Source organism: Geotrypetes seraphini, chromosome 4, assembly GCF_902459505.1.
Source record: "Geotrypetes seraphini chromosome 4, aGeoSer1.1, whole genome shotgun sequence".
Lineage (NCBI taxonomy): Eukaryota > Metazoa > Chordata > Amphibia > Gymnophiona > Dermophiidae > Geotrypetes > Geotrypetes seraphini.
Genome location: NC_047087.1, coordinates 226,735,999 through 226,752,242, shown reverse-complemented (window position 1 = coordinate 226,752,242; position 16,244 = coordinate 226,735,999). Strand labels below are relative to the sequence as shown.

Here is a 16,244-nt window from a genome sequence, read left to right as displayed (position 1 = left end):
GCACTTTTTTTCCACCCAAAAGTGGGTGTAAATGTCAGTGCGTCTTATGCAGCAAAGATAACTTTTTAAAACACCCCCATCCAGTCATCGTACCTTTTAAAATATTCAGCTCATTGGGGGTATTCAGGGTGACTGTGACCCGCCCCCACTGCTGCTCCCCACCCACCTGCCTGCCACCGCCATTGCTGCTCTCTGCTTGCTGCCGCTGCACCGTAACTCCAGGAAGGGAAGGGTCAAACGTGCAGCGATTGCACATCACTGTCCCATAATTGGCCCATAAGCCTTCCCCCGTCAGTTCTTACATTGGAGGAAGGCTTCTGGGCCGGCAACATGCAATCGCTGCAAGCTAGCCCTTCCCTTTCTGTAGTTGTGGCAAGCGGTGGCAGCAAACCGGGGCAGAGGAGAAGTAATCGCAGTGGGTAGGCAGGCTTTGGCGCCGGAGGGAAGAAGGCAGGCTTCGGTGCCGCAGGGAGGGAGGAGGGCAGGCTTTGGAACAGAAGGGAGGGAGGATGAAGGACAAAGGCTAGAAAGCAGTGAGGGGGAGGGACAAGAACTCAGGACATGGGAGGAAGGGAGGACAAAGGACAAAGGCTGAAAGGTAGTGAGGGGGAGGGGGCATGAACTTGGGACATGGGAGGGAGAAAATAGAAAGGGGCAATTGTTGGGCCTGAGTGAAGGAAGGAAGGAAGGAGACTCATGAAATTACCAGATAACAAAGGTAGGAAAAATGATTTGATTTTCAATTTAGTGATCAAAATGTGTCAGTTTTGAGAATTTATAACTGCTGTATATATTGTGTGTATATGAGAAATGAAAGGAACAAGGTGCTGGCTGTGAAGGGGAGACAGGATACAGAGCCTGGCAGGGAGGGGGGACAGGATGCAGAGCCTGACAAGGAGTGTGGGGTTGGGTACAGAGCCTGGCAGGGAGTGAGGGGCTGAGTGCAAAGCCTGGTATATATTAGTACACAATTTGGTTCAGAATGTTTTTTTCTTGTTTTCCTACTCTAAATCTAGGGTGCGTCTTATGGACCGAAAAATACGGTATATCAAATCCAAGCCTTTTTTAAACCCCCTTAAGCTAAATGATTTCACCACATTCTCCAGAAATGAATTCCAGATTTAATTACATGTTGTGTAAAGAAATATTTTATCTGGTTTGTTTTAAATCAACTACTTAGTAGCTTCATTGCATGCCCCCTAGTCCTAGTATTTTTAGAAAGAGTGAATAAATGATTGACATCTACCCTTTCCACTCCACTCATTATTTATAGACCTCAGTCACAGCTCCCATGAGCCATGTGTTCTCCAAGCTTAAGAGCCCTAGCCTACTTTAGCCTTTCTTTTTAGGGAAGTTGGCCCATCCCTTTTATCATTTTATCGCCCTTCTCTGTACCTTTCCTAATACACTTCTTAGGCATGTTATAATCTTGCTACACAACAGAGCCACATGCAGAGAGACAGGATGACAGGTTTGGGATTCAGGAGGTGGTATGCACATCAACAAAGAGAGGGTCTGGGACCAGCAACATTAACAGTAAAGCAGACAAGAACTCAGAGTATTGTTTTACATTAGATCAGCATCATATCTCTTCTAAATATAACTTATATTTGTTTTACCCAAGCAGAATAGAATATGTTGGCTAGGCTATTACAGAAATCTACAATCTTGGAACTATTTTACTAAACTGCCAGCTGAAAAGCCTCGTATTTCTTATTTGATTAGCTTAGCCTCACTATAAACTGATATAATGTATAAGAAATTATTTCACTGTTATCTTGCCATGCACTTTATTCTGTCTCAGTGACTTAAGTTGAAATCAAGGGCTTCCAGGCAAACTTTTGGCAACACCCCCTCCCTCCCAGCTTTAAATGTAGATGGGAGTATCCTGAAGGTTATTTTTTGAGTTGGTGATGGTCAAATCCTTAAGGATCCCAAAACCTTCTTTCTCCCTAGTCTAGAATTGACATGATTTGCAGTGAATGTATGAGGAATCAGCATCCCCTGCAGTCTTTTGGATTTTTTAAGAGGAAAGCCTTTTTTGATACTAGTGGCAGACAGGTGGAAAGATGCTGTGTTTATTAATGTCTAATTTACTGTATCATGTATATTAATAGTAGTAGTAGTAAATGAATTTGTGGTAGGCAGTTTATAAATGTAGTACTTAAATATCCAGAAGTATTGAAGGACTTCACTGTGTGTAGCTTACTCCTGGTTCATCCTACAAACAAACCAAAGTAATATGGCAACAGCCAGTTCTTTCTAAAACAGGCATGTTCAGCAAGGATGCTCCAGAAGTTTCTACAGCTTAGCTATTACTCTCTCAAAACATAAATAACAAAAATATATTTACTATTGTATTCGTATATCATAGAAAGTGAGAGTATGAAGTTAGTTTTATGGCAACTGAATACCATCAAGCATTTATTTTAGGTCTATGACATGTCAGGTTCTTGAAATTTACAATCAAAGCAAGGACTCAGGCTCAGATGGCTATTTGTGCTGTGGCACAGAAAAATAAAAAACACATTTAAACATTATACAGATCTTAGCACTGGTACATAACCTACCCTGCTGTTGACCATATAACACAAATGATTCCCTCCCCCCTTTTTTTTACAAAAATGTAGCGTGGTTTTTAGCGCCGGATGTGGCGGTAACAGCTCCGACGCTCATAGGAATTCTATGAGCGTCAGAGCTGTTACCGCTGCAGCCGACGCTAAAAACCACGCTACAGTTTTGTAAAAGGGGGGTGGGGTAAGGGTTAATGATGATAAAACGATTTAAGATGAGTGAAAGGTGTAACTATCCAGGAAGTAAATTAGGACTACCAGGAGAAAGACAAATGCTCTGCCTAAGATTTTCTGCTCAGAAACCACAGTACCCTTTCTTTACGATCCCTGTTTCCACCCCCTCAGGAACACCAGCACCCCCCCCCCCCAGGAAAGAAGATGGTTGACCCAATCCCCCACCCTCATAGGCCACCCAAAGCCTACCTGAATGGTCTCTAGTGGTCTAGCAAGGCAAGAAGGCTACTGGAAAATTAGGAAGGCATTCAGCACTTCTCTGCTGCAGGCCAAAGGTTAACCAGGCACAGGCCAATATTCTGACCTTCATAGCTAAAGGGCCTTTATGCTGTCCTAACTTTAGTGGCTATACAGAAAAGGAGCAGATCCCAAATAAAAAGTAGACATAATTCTTTATTCAAACTATCCAACTTTAGTGTCTTTTATAACCACTACCAGTTAGCAGTAGGATTATGGCCACTAAGCAGTTAAATCTAGGCTGTACCCAAAGACTGGACAGTGCAAGGGTGGTCTGTGATGATATTGAGCAGTACCTCCTGGTTATGTACTGCTGAATATCAGCAGATAGCCCCAGACAAGTGATTTAAATAGTAAGGAATCTCACTGGCTGTTTAAATTGCTTTGAATATTGGCTGGTGGAGAACTGGAATGCTCTTCCGGAGTCTGTTATAGGGGAAAACACCCTCCAGGGATTCAAGACAAGGTTGGATGAGTTCCTGCTGAACCAGAACGAACACAGATAGGGCTGGTCTTGGTTAGGGCACTGGTCTTTGACCTGGGGGCTGCCATGTGAGCGGACTGATGGGCGCGATGGACCACTGGTCTGACCCAGCAGCGGCAATTCTTATGTTCTATGAGGGGAACCTAAAAAAAAAAAATCAACGCTGCGCTTCCTGGCTTCCCAACTCTTCAACGATGAAACCGGAAGTTACATCATGAGGGGGAGGGAGAAGAAGCAAAGCCGGGAAGCATAACGTTAGAGCCCCGGGCATAGGCGAAGTCATTTGCTGGCTACAGCAGCATTAGCGGGAGATAGGGCAGGGAGGGAGGCTTCAACTCACTGCTCCTGCTTACTTCGGGCCTTCCTCGCTGCCGGGTCCTACCTTCAAGGAAATAAAGTAGGTGGGACCCGGCAGCGAGGAAGGCCCGAAGCAAGCAGGAGCAGCGAGTTGTGAATGCTGCGCTGCCGGGTTGTGTAAGACCACGGGGGGAATGTGCGGTGGGGGGGGGGAGAAATGCTGCTGGGCTGTGGGAGACCGTAAGGGGAATGCTGCTGCAGTGCCCTTTTTGGGAAAGAGGGAGAAGAAAGACTAGGAAAGGGGGAGAAGAGAAATGCTGCTGTTGCACCCAATTGGGGAAAGAGGGAGAAAATACTAGGAAAGGGGAGGGGGAAGAGAAATGTTGCTGTTGCATGCAATTGGGGAGAGAGAGGAAAAGAGGGAGAAGGAAGACCAGGGAAGGGAGAGGAGAGAAATGAGAGATGCCAAGTCCATGGGAGGGAGGGAAAGGAAAGGAGATACCAGACCATGGAGGGGGAGGGAGGGATGCCAGGGCATGGGGGGAAGGATACAGATGCCAGACCAGGGAAAAGTAAGGAAGGAGGGAGGGAGGGATAGAAAGGAAGGAAAGGAGAGAGATACCAGGGCATGGTAGAGGGAAGGAAAACTAAAGAGACAAATGCCAGACCAGAAGGAAAGGAAGGAGAGAAGGTGCCACAGCATGGAGGGAGAGAGATGCCAGGGCATGGGGGGAGGGAAGGAAATAGAGATGCCAGACCCTGGGGTGGAATGGGAAGGAAGGAAGGAAAGGAGAAGAGAGAGAGAGATGCCAGAGCATAGGGGACGGGGTGGAGAGAGAAAAATGGAGAGGGTGAAGCTGAAATGAATCATGTACAAAGGAGAGAAGGGGCACAGGATATACAGTTTATTGAAGGGTCATAGAAAGAGGGAAGATGCCGTATGGAAGAGAGAGAGAGGGCAGACACTGGATGGAAAGGGCAGAGAGGGTGGACAGTAGATGGAGTAGAAAGAGAAGGCAGAGGCTGGGTGGAAGGGTCAAAGAGAGATGGCAGATGTTGCATGGAAGGGAGAGAGGACAAACACTGCATAGAAAGAAGAACAAAGAGAAGATGATTAAAGCAGAAATGACAAAAGGTAGAAATAAATATTTTGTTGCTTTTTGTAGAATCAAGTAGTCTTGTAACTGTATTGATAAAAATTTATTAATATGAAATGGAAATAAGGCAATGTTTAGAAGCATACAGTGTTCTTTGTGTATTTTAATTTTGTGGTTAACTATTATGTGTTGTTAATAAGATTATATTGTGTGTATATATGAAAAATGAATGGAAAAAAATTGTATTACAATTAGTACTATTATAGGGGTGGGGTCAGGGGCAGAGCTTGCAGGCCCCCCAAACAAAAAAGTGTTCTGCTGCCTATGCTTGAAGCCTTTTGAACTCAAAATATTTATTATTTTGAGGACCCCCCCCCTCCCAGAGCACTCCCTCCCCTAGCTTTAATGACCTCCAAAGCAATGCTGCATTAGAGGGCAGGAGTGATCCTCATTTTTTTTTCCTTCTTTGTGGTGGCTATCTTGAAACCAGACAGTGTCTCTCCCTAATCTACCAATAAGGGATACAAGGTTTAATATTCCATTTAATTATAATTTGCTACCACATGAATTCTCCTTCCCTAGACTATGTGAAAACTTAGTGTGGTGTAGAAAGTGATATGGGGACAAAGATTCATCCCCATTCCCACATTTTCATCCTTGTTCCTTCACCGAAACAAAATTTATCCCCGTCCCCTCACCATCTCCATAGTCTTAATTTTTTTCCCCCGCATCTTCCTGCTCAAAGCAGAAAGATGATTTTATGAAATTTTATGGACCTGTCCTAAGGCATTGCAAATAAACATTTTGGGCCTGATTCTCTAAAGGGCACTGATCTCAGTGGCTGCCTAAGAAGCGGCCACCGATTGTGTGTCAATCACACATCACTGTCCTTTAGAGCAGTGTTTTTCAACCTTTTTACACCTATGGACTGGCGAAAATAAAAGAATTATTTTGTGGACCGGCAAACTACTAAGACTGAAATAAACCCCACATCCATCTCCACCCCGTCCCCCAGCTCGGTCCCACAAACCATCTGATCCCATCCACACAAGCCTCAAATAGTTATGATTTTATATTGAACATATTTTATTAAAGTATAAAAAGAAACAATATTCTGTACAATTGTCATTTTATAAGTACATATAATACAGGACAAGGATCAACAAAACCCTGTCTCCCCTCCTCTTCACATATATCCCCTCTACTATCAAGAAAACTGAATAAGCCAAATTATTACAGAATGGTCCACAGAAATATCATGCTAACAGAATACAGGGCACACATGAATAGTGTTAGGGGAGTGCAACTAGGGCAACTGCCCCCTGGTCAGAGAGAGCCCTAAGCCAGCTGGAAGCTAAAGAGGTGCTGTCTGGGCTTTGCAGTACCCAGTTATCAGGGCTGTATTAATCAATAGGCCTAGTAGGCACATGCCTAGGGTATGAAACTGTGAGGGGGGCCCGATGAAGGAAGACGACTCACCTTGATATTTTTTAAAACAGCAATGGCCCCCTCCCGGCATCAACGGCAACAGGCCCCCTAACAGCAACAGGCCCCCCCGCAGCAATGACATCGGGCCCCCCCCCCCTGCAGCAACAGCAATGGGTACCCGCCCACAGCAACGCGACCGAATCTGTTACAGGAAGGTCCTGCGATAACTACTTCTGCCGGTCCACCCCCCTCTGACGTCACATACTTGCTCCGGAAAAAGTGACATTCGAGGGGGATGAACCGGCAGAAACAGTCATCACAGGACTTTCCTGTAACAGATTCGGTAACGTTGCCATTGCTGGGGGGGTCTGTTGCCATTGCTACGGGGGTGGGGCGTTTCCGTGGGGGGGTAACATATAAAGGGAAAAGCCTCTATTTTTTTCCTTTTAGCTCTCCTGTATTTCATGCTTGTTTTACTTTTAGATTTTTGTTGTTGTTGTCAGTGGCATACTGCCCCGGGTGCAGCCTTAGGGGGGGTGCACAGCCAGCCGGTCCCTATCGTGCTCCCTCCCTCCTTACTGCCGCCGCTGAGTTGAATGAGCTCCCTTTCTCCCTCCCTGCCTCTTACCTTCGTGGCGCTTTCACCCCCCCCCCTTGTGGTGTTTTCACCCCTCCCCCCCTTCACGGCACTTTCACCCCCCCCTTCGTGGTGCTTTCACCCCCACTCCCCCGGACAACAGGTCCGGTCTGACAAACCTCCCTGCCCTGTGGCCGGCGATGTCTAAACTGCCTTCTTACGGCAGCCGGAGCATTGCTGATGGAAGTGGGAGGAAGGGAGAAGAGAGAGTGAAATGCCCGATCATGGGGGTGTGGGAGATGGAAGGGGAGGAGAGAAGAGTAGAGATATGCCAGATCATTGGAGGAAGGAAGGGAAGATGATGGATGCCACGCCAATGACGGGGGGAAGAAGACATGGAAGGGAGAGGCAGACAATTTCTGGAAGAGGCACCGAAGGATAGAAGTTGAAAGGAAGAGAGTGACAAGAAGATGCGGAGAGCAGAAACCAGAGAAGACAAAGGTAGAAAAAAAAATTCTATTTATTATTTTGCTTTAGGGGACATGCATCGCTGTTTCTGTGGTGTTGCATTGTATGCAGAGTCCAGCTTCTTGGTGGTCTTATTTAACCTTTGTCTACATATTTCTATTTTATCTCCCCTTTTACAAAACTATAGAGCATTTTTTAGCACTGGCCATGGCTAAAAACCATATTACAGTTTTGTAAAAGGGGGAGAGGTTAGTTTGTGATTACATATTCCATACTAGGCGAAGGTGTTTTCTGTGTTCTGTTTGTATGAAAGACATGGTTTTTTGTTAGCGTTGACTAGACTTGTTTGGCGAAATGCATCAGGCATGGTTCTTGGGAGCACTTTGAATTAACCTGATTTGAATCTCCTTATTTTCTGCTAATCTTCTTTTGTTTCATGTTGGATTCTTTGTGGACTGCTTGCCTTGTTGTTTCGTTGCAATTTAACATACATGGAGTGGAACGTACTAGAGGAGTTACAGATTTGGTTGTTTATACATATGGGTTACAGTTGGTTGATGTAGAGTGAGGCAGTTGAGAGGCATTGTAAACTTGGTTATTAATATAGACTTATATTTCGGATAGTATTACTACTTTACAAATATTTGAACACTTTTATATATGCATAGAAAGGGTTCAGAGTTAAAGTCCTGGGTAAGTAGGTGGGAAGGGAAGGAAGGGGGATTTGTTCAGAGATGTTTGGGGGTTGCATAGAAGAAAAACTGTGCTGGTATGCTAATCTTTGTTTGTTTTGAATAAAAAAAAGAAATACAAGTAGAAATAAAGAAGTAAATAAGAAAACAGATAAATGGGGATGGAACATGGGCGGGGCCAGGGGGGCCCAGTATGCTTGGGTGCCTAGGGGCCCTCGAAGAATTAATCCTGCCCTGCCAGTTATGTCAAACACCAGCTCTAGCAGGATACCTATTTCAAATCTGATATATTCTAATCACAAGACAGAAATAAAATTATATTTTTCTCCCTTTTGTCGTCTCTGGTTTCTGCTTTCATGGTCTTTTCACTCTCTTCCATCCAGCGTCTGCCCTCTGTCTCTTCAATCCAGCATCTGCCCCTTCCATCCACTGTCTGCCCTCCCCCCCTTCCATATGGTATCTGCCTTTTTTCTATGCCCCTCTCCCCTTTCCATTCAGCCTGTGCCCCCTCTCTCCTTTTTACATGATTCATTCTGCTCTCTTCATTTTTATCTCTCCTACATCAGATATAGCATTTTTGTTCCTCTCTCCTTATTTCTCATCTGACCCCCTTCCCAACATCAATCTCTCTCTACTTTCTCATTCCTCTGTCTCTCTCCTTTCCCTCATATGATCTCTCCATTCCATCCTAACTCCTTCCCCTCCTCTAATCTCCCTGCCAAATGTTTCCTTCCTATTTTCCTTCCTCCCCTGTCTAGCAGTACCCCTTCTCCTTTTCCTCTTCCCCTTATCGAACAGTAACTCTCTTCCCTTCCCTCTTCCCATGTCCAGGAGTACCCCTTCTCCCTTCCCTCCCCTCCTTCCCTCTCGAGCAAATGTTTCCTCTCTTTAGCCTAGCGGCAGCTCTGTGTACTTTTAATTTTGGTATACAGCTGCCCCTAAGCAGTAGTTTAGCTGCGGTTTCATGAGGCAGCCTCAGGGCCTTTGCTAGGCCAGCCCATATCGCATCATCGAAGCGGGCTGGCCTAGCAAAGGCCCTGAAGCTGCCTCATGAAACCACAGCTAAACTACTGCTTAGGGGCAGCTGTATGCCAAAGTTAAAAGCACATACAGCTGCCACTGCTGGTCTGTGGGTGCGGAGACATACGCAGCGAAGGCAGGAGGCATACGCGTCAGGAAGCAAGAGACCCAGCGAAGACAGGAGGCAGGATTCCCGGCATACGTGATGGCAACAGGAAGTTGCAAGTCAGCTGACGCCTGCACCGCAGCCTCTCTTCCTGCTTAGTGTGCAGTTTATGGAGAAGACCCGAATCCTTCACGGACCGGCAAGAAATTTTTGCGGACCAACACCGGTCCATAGACCAGCGGTTAAAGAACACTGCTTTAGAGAATTGCATCTTTTTTCTTAACATATACCTTAAATGTAGGCCAACATTTTACAGGCCTACATTTAAGGTATCTGTCATGTACCTATGGAGACACATAGGGACACTTATAGTCTCCCAAGGCCACGTTTGGTGGAAAAACATGTCCACACCGGCCTTGGGCGTCAGTAGATATGCCTAGACACCTACGTAGGTATGAGTCAGATGCCTATATTGTAGGTGTCCTTCACGAAATGGATTTTTTAAAACATACAACCCAATTGACTGATGAGATGGCAGTAGGACGTCTACCGCTGCCTACAATCAGGACGCTGTTTGTAGAATCTGCCCCTTTATGCCTATAGTGGATGGGGGGTCCTAACTTTTATTTTGATTGAAACAATGTCAATAAAAGTACAACTTGTGAAGAATGCTGTGGTCGACATTGGGCAAATTTCAGTTCAGCACTAGTGATATTTTAGTTCAGCTCTCCTAAAATTTTTAGTTCTTATTCAATTCACAAAATCGCAACAAATAAACCAAGAAGTGATTTTTTTTTTTAAATTGTGAGCAAAACAGACACGATTGCAAACATATCAAGAACAGCCCTCAGAATATCACAGACAAATAACTTAGTGCTTTTTTTCAGTATAAAAGCAAACCAGAAGCATATGGCTTAGTGCTTTTCTCAGTGTGAAGCAAAACCAAACAGCATAAACAATGTCCATTTTGAAGCAACAAGCAAAGGCAGCAAATAAAGAAAAGAAAAATGCAATCAAGTACAGCCCTCAGAATATTAAATGTAAATAACTTAGGGCCTGTGTGTTTACTGCGACAGCATCACTACTGTTGTTTTGCAAGAGTGCTTTTCTCTCAGTCATTTCCAGGAACCTTGAAACCTACACAGGCCATTCTTAACATTAACCTATAGACAGGGCAGGATTAATTTGTTGAGGGCCCCTAGGCACACAAATCCACTGGCCTCCTGCCCAACCCCACCCCTCCCCATCATGCCCTTCCCCCACCCCCATTTATTTACCCATTTTCTTATTTACTTCTTTATTTCCACTTTATTTCTTTATTTTCTTTTATTTTAAAATTCAAAACAAATAACAAAGATTACCATACCAGTGCCAATGTACAGTTTTTCTTCTATGCAACCTCCAAACATCTCTGAATAAATCCCCCCTTCCTTCTTAGAGGAAGAGATCTTCAGCTGGCAGGGCTTTGGGAAGCACACCTATTTATGTTTTGCATTTGGGTAGGAGGCATGGGGCATGAAAATTTAGTGCCCGTCATTTTATTGGACTAATACATTTTTCACTTAGCTTTCAGAGGTTAAAACCTTTTTCTTCAGGTCAGTATCCCTGTCCTGAACTGAGGAAAGGAGTTATGGTCTCTGAATTAGTATAAAAAAAAAAAAAAATGCATTAAAATTAGTCCAGTAAACAGGATCATCTTATTTCCATTTTCTATTAATAAACAATTATCAACACAACTACAATAATACTTTATCCTAAAGCAAAAATAAATAAATAAAACAAATAGAAATTTATTTCTACCCTTGTTGTCTGGTTTCTGCTTTTCTCATATTCTCATCATTCTCTTCCTTCCATCCACTGTCTGCCCTCTCTCTGCTTCTTCCATATGGCATCTGCTCTCTTTTAATGCCTCTTCCAGAAAACTGTCTGCCTTTCCCTTCCATCTCTTCCTCCCCCCCCCCTCCAATGGTGTGGCATCTATCTACTTCTCTCCGCTCCCCCCATGTGGCATCTGTCTTCTTCCCTTCCATCTCTCCCGCCCTCCCAGAAAATTTTAGCATCCTTCTCTCCTCCTTTCCTCCCCTCAGGTCTGGTATCTGTTTCTTCCCCTTCCCCCCTGCTCTGGCATCTCCTTTTCTTCCTTTCCCCCTTCCTCCTTCCTTTTCCCTTGGTCTGGCATACCTTCCTCCATCCCTCCATGCCCTGGCATCTCCTTTCATTCCTTCTTTTCCCTCCCTCCCTTCCTCATCTTCCTTCTCCCTCTCTCTTCCCCTATGCTCCCTTTCCTCCTTCTGTCACCCCATCCCTGGACGGCAGTACAGCACCTAAGCGGTGCTCCAAAGCCTGGTGTCATGAACTTCTTCGGGCAGCAGCAGCATTCACAATTCGTTGCTATTGCCGGCTTTGGGCCTTCTTCTCTGTCGGGTCCTGCCTTCATGGAAACAGGAAGTAGGCAGGACTCGGCAGAGAGGAAGGCCCGAAGTCGGCAACAGCAGCGAATTGTCAATGCTGTTGCTGCCCGAAGAAGTTAATGACTCCAGGCCTTGGAGCATCCGGGGCAGACAGCTTCTCCTCGTCTCTCCTCCCATCCCCCACCCCCGGTACACCACTGTCTAAATGTTACTTTTCAGCAGGGCCCCAACACGGCAGTTGTTTTCACAAGCTACCAACGGCTGCTCCAAAATTTTTCCTCTGCCGCAACCTCCTGTTTCCAACAGGGTAGATCGCTTGTGAGAAACAGCTGGCATGTCGGGGCCCCACTGAAAAGTAACAGATCGGGAAGCGAGGGAGATAGAGAGAAGGGGAAGAGCAGTTCAGACCGTGGGACCCCCTGGAACTGTATATAAGAGTAGTCATACAGGGTCAGACCAATGGTCCATCTAGCCCAGTATCCTTCCTTCACAGTGGCCAATCCAGATCACAAGTACCAGTCAGAAACCCAAATTGTAGCTGTTTTTCTAAGACTTTCAACTCTACCTCTTCACTTTTTCCTCTTAGCTGTTTATACTGTATTATCTTTATTCTATTTATGTACCTTCCCATTTGTAGTTTGCTCTCCAATTATTCCTTCCTAGCCTGTTACCTTAATTTCCCTCTCCCCCTTACCTCCACAGCCCAACTTACTTCGCTTTCATTCTCCATTCACTGGGGAAGAGAATTTGTATTATTTTGCACATTAGAACGTAAATATGCACCTATGCTGATGCCACCTCCTATCAGTAAAAAACTGGACAGCAGGAGTAGCAGTAACTACAGAGGAGATGAACACTTTCTGCTTACCACTGTGAAACTACCCCAACACGGGTAGCTCAAACCCTGTCCTTACACAGACGTCATGGGCAATAAAACTGGACTTAATTTTCCTTCTTGCTTTCCCATTCCTTTTATTTGTTTTCACTGCCTCACCTCTCTTGCCTGTCACCCCTTACTTACGCTCTGAAGAACCCAGTGGCAAGGCCGAACCCTCAGCCTGTTTTGTCAGTTCTGGGGGAAACAGCTGCATCAATAAAATAAAGAGCAACTACCGCGATCAAAAGGCATGAAATTAGTGCCTCGCTCGAGACAAAAAAGTAAAGAGAAATGTGCAGCTATCCAGTTTGTCTTCCCCTAATTGTGTCCCGGGGGAGGGAGGAAGAAAGTCCTTGCCGATCTCAGAGACCTTCTGTCTTTGGCCGTCTGCCATGCACTGCACTGTGTGTGCATGAGGTGGGAGGCCAAAGACTGGAGAGAGGAGGTTCCAGCGCAGCATCAGGTGACCAATCGGCATGTGTTGACGAGGCTATAAGTCTGCACAATTACTGCCACAGCTGGGTCCTCCGGAGCAGCGCAGCGCAGATTTTTAATTTTTGCACTCCTGCTTCCACCCCCCCCCCCCCCCCCCCCCCGCAACGCTAAAACCCGAACAAATGAGGCCTTCTGAGTGCAAATTTAAAATCTGCCCTGACGCCCTGAGTCATCTCCAAAAGGATGACATGTTCCGGCATTGGGCCCCCCTGAACTCCTCGGGCCCAAGGCACGTGCCTACTGGGTCTATCCTTTAATCTGGCCCTGCATATAGCAAATGGCTTATTGCATTTTCAGTGAGAAACCAAACAGCCCAGACAAAAGAATATCTATGTCCACTATAACTGTTCAAGTTTAGTATTAAGTTTCAGAAATAGTCTTCTTTCCAAGCTACTAAACAAACTAAATGATTACAGATTGATTCTATATAGACATTCACTGCTATCAGAATAACTGGCCTCTTTCACACAGGGAACTTCTTCCGGCAGCGTTCACAATTCGCTACTCTGCCGAGTGCTGACATCTGGCCTTCCACTCTGCAGATCCTGCCTTTGTGGAAGCAGGAAGTAGGTGGGACCATTAGAGTGGAAGGCCCGATGCCAGCAAAATTAACGAGTTACAAAATGCTGCCCACAATAAAATGCAAGTTTTCAGTGGAGGGAGGGGGGAGTGAAAGAGAAAGAACATGGGGGTGGGGAAATCAGTTCAGGGGAACCCCAGCGAAATGGAGGGAGGAGATAGGGGAAAGAGATGCTGGCCCTTGGGTGGGGGTAAGAGTATAAGAGCTTAGAGTAGATGTAAGGAAAGAGGGATAACAAGCTGCATTGGTGGTTTTGGGAGGGGAACGAGTGCCTAGTTTAAACCAAATGTTGCTCACCGTTTACTCATTCCCAGGGACAAGAGGCAAGATGATACAAATGGGGATGAGAATACAGATGTTAAACATGGGGAGGGAACAGGGAAAGAAACAAGGACATGGGGGAGAGGCTTGAAAGGAAAGTTAGGGATGCAGAGGGAATAATGGTGGGTGTGAAGAGATAAAAATAACAGAAGATGGATGTCACTCAAGGATTGGGGAACAGAGTAAAAGATGGATGGGTCTTGGGGGGGGGCAGAGTAGAAGATGAAGGGGGCCTAGGAGGAGGGGTGGGGACAGCAGAAAACAGAAAAGGACTAGGGGGTAAGAGAAAAGGATAGAACACAATATGACTAAGACATGATGACTTGGGGGTAAGGAAATGAGAGGTACCGAATGATAAGCACAGAGAATGGAAATGCAGGACTGATGCAGGAAATGCCCTACCTGAACATCTCTAGTGGTCTAGTGGTCTAGTGGCCTCTTTGGGGGAAAGGAAATAACTCGACTGCCAGGTTTACAAAATCTGTCATGACACCCGAACAGTCCTCTAAAACGAGAACATGTCTAGGTAGATCCGGAAATCTGGTAAACCTGAGCCAGGCACCCCACTTGGTAAAGGATGTGAAGAAGTCCTGGAAGTGGGCGACATGACAGTGTACATCAAATCAGACAGAACATTTGCTGGAGTTTTTGTTCTCTTTTACATGTATAATCCCTTTTACATTTTAGTACATCAACCCTACAACAACTTAGTGATTAGCCCCTGAAAGCCATAAGAATAAAAATATAGTTTGTTTATTTTTAAGATAAATAATTTCCTCTAAGCAAATGTATGTCCAAAGTAAGTAGTATAAAATGTCTTCTCTAAAACCACACAAACTGGATCAGAGGCAGATCTCCAGCTCAGGCTCCTGCCTTCCTGTCTGAAGGTCAGTTTATAAGGCCTTACGCCCCCCCCCCCTCCCCACCACACACACAACTTTCTACCTTAATGAGTCACTTCATAAAGAAAAGCAAGGCATGCATCTCATTTATTTTTACTGTAGTAATGCATAAACACATATTCTGGTCCTAACCTTGTTTTCAAACGCCCTTGCCCCTTTTCCAAGAGGTTAACCGAACAAACTAAGAAACCAAATGACTTATCATTACCATAATTAAATGTAAGTAATTGTTAGCTGGTTATTACATAAAGTTAAAAATCAGGCCCCAGATTCATAGCACATTTGAGAAAAGTTTGGTTAAATCTACAGTCTTTCTTCAGATATGTTGCTATTGTATAACCTCCTGAAGGCATGTGCATTTTATACCTCACTGCCACATTCTTTAGTTTCCTCCTGGTAACAGCATCTTAAAAGAGATTGGAGGAGAGAGCATCTCATTTTATTTATGGCCTTTACTCAGAAGCAAGTTTCAGTTATTTTAATCTGACTGAAATAAGAAACCATAATCCATGGATGAAAAGACCATAGACAAACTCCGTTAAATCTTGGATACCCTCAGGGATGTCGATTTTCACCCATTCTTGTGGGTTTTTTTTTAAAATATTTTCTTTCTTTTAATGTTTTGTGTTTTCATTCCCAGCTTTAACTTTTGAAAAGCCAAGCCTTGTAAGTGGCCAGGCCTTGAGAGCTTATTTGTATGCAGTACAAATTTCAAGATCTGTTCCCAAGCCTGTGCAGAGTGAAAAATGGCCTGCATTTTCTTGATAGCCCATGTGGTTGTAAAGAATAAATGGCTAATGAATTACAGATGAACATTGACGCAAATTAATCTTCCTGATGTCCCTGGGTTATGTGGCAGCCATTTAAAAGTTTAATCAATACACTAAAGTTGAAAACATGCAGGCACTGCAGTTGTTTGGATGTAATAAACATCAGAGGGAAACGGGAGGCTTGTACCCAGTCCATGTATCATAATGACAGGTATTTATGTTTAATGGACTAAATATTTTTTATTGGAAGAGAGCAAATGTCAGCTTAACTTTGCAAGCCCCGCATTCAACTTTCCTTTGAGGTTGTTGAGAGACGGCCGACATGTCCATGGAAATGAAATAAAAGGAGGATAAAAAATTACCAAAAAGATATCCAAACTTACAAACACAGGCCCTAGTAAAGATAAACAATGCAATAATGTTTCAGAGATAATGCTGCTCCATTAATTTTCAACAACTATAAATGTGATCATTAAATCAACGTATGAACTAATATAAAATTAATAAAATAGATGTAAAGAAAACAATCCTATACATCAATGGCATGCATTCTTTTTTTCCATCAGAATTTGCAAACCTCATTAATTTAACTTGTTTTCCTAGGGAAATGAAGCACCCAAAGTGGTAAACACTACTTAGAATTTATTTATGATGATTATTTTTCATAAACATATT

General features: G+C 44.5%; 1 protein-coding gene and 1 long non-coding RNA gene across 8 annotated transcripts in view; one reads left to right on the top strand and one right to left on the bottom strand.

Annotated features, from left to right (window-relative positions):
• The window catches only part of LOC117359385, a 49,529-nt gene extending 43,081 nt beyond the window's left edge, over window positions 1-6,448 (bottom strand). Inside the window, exon 1 of the long non-coding RNA XR_004539217.1 lies at window positions 6,402-6,448. This is a non-coding gene — a long non-coding RNA (uncharacterized LOC117359385). The remainder of the gene's footprint in view (window positions 1-6,401) is intronic.
• Window positions 1-16,244, top strand: part of LRMDA (leucine rich melanocyte differentiation associated) — a 1,649,176-nt gene that overhangs the window by 1,556,015 nt on the left and 76,917 nt on the right. The window lies entirely within an intron of this gene.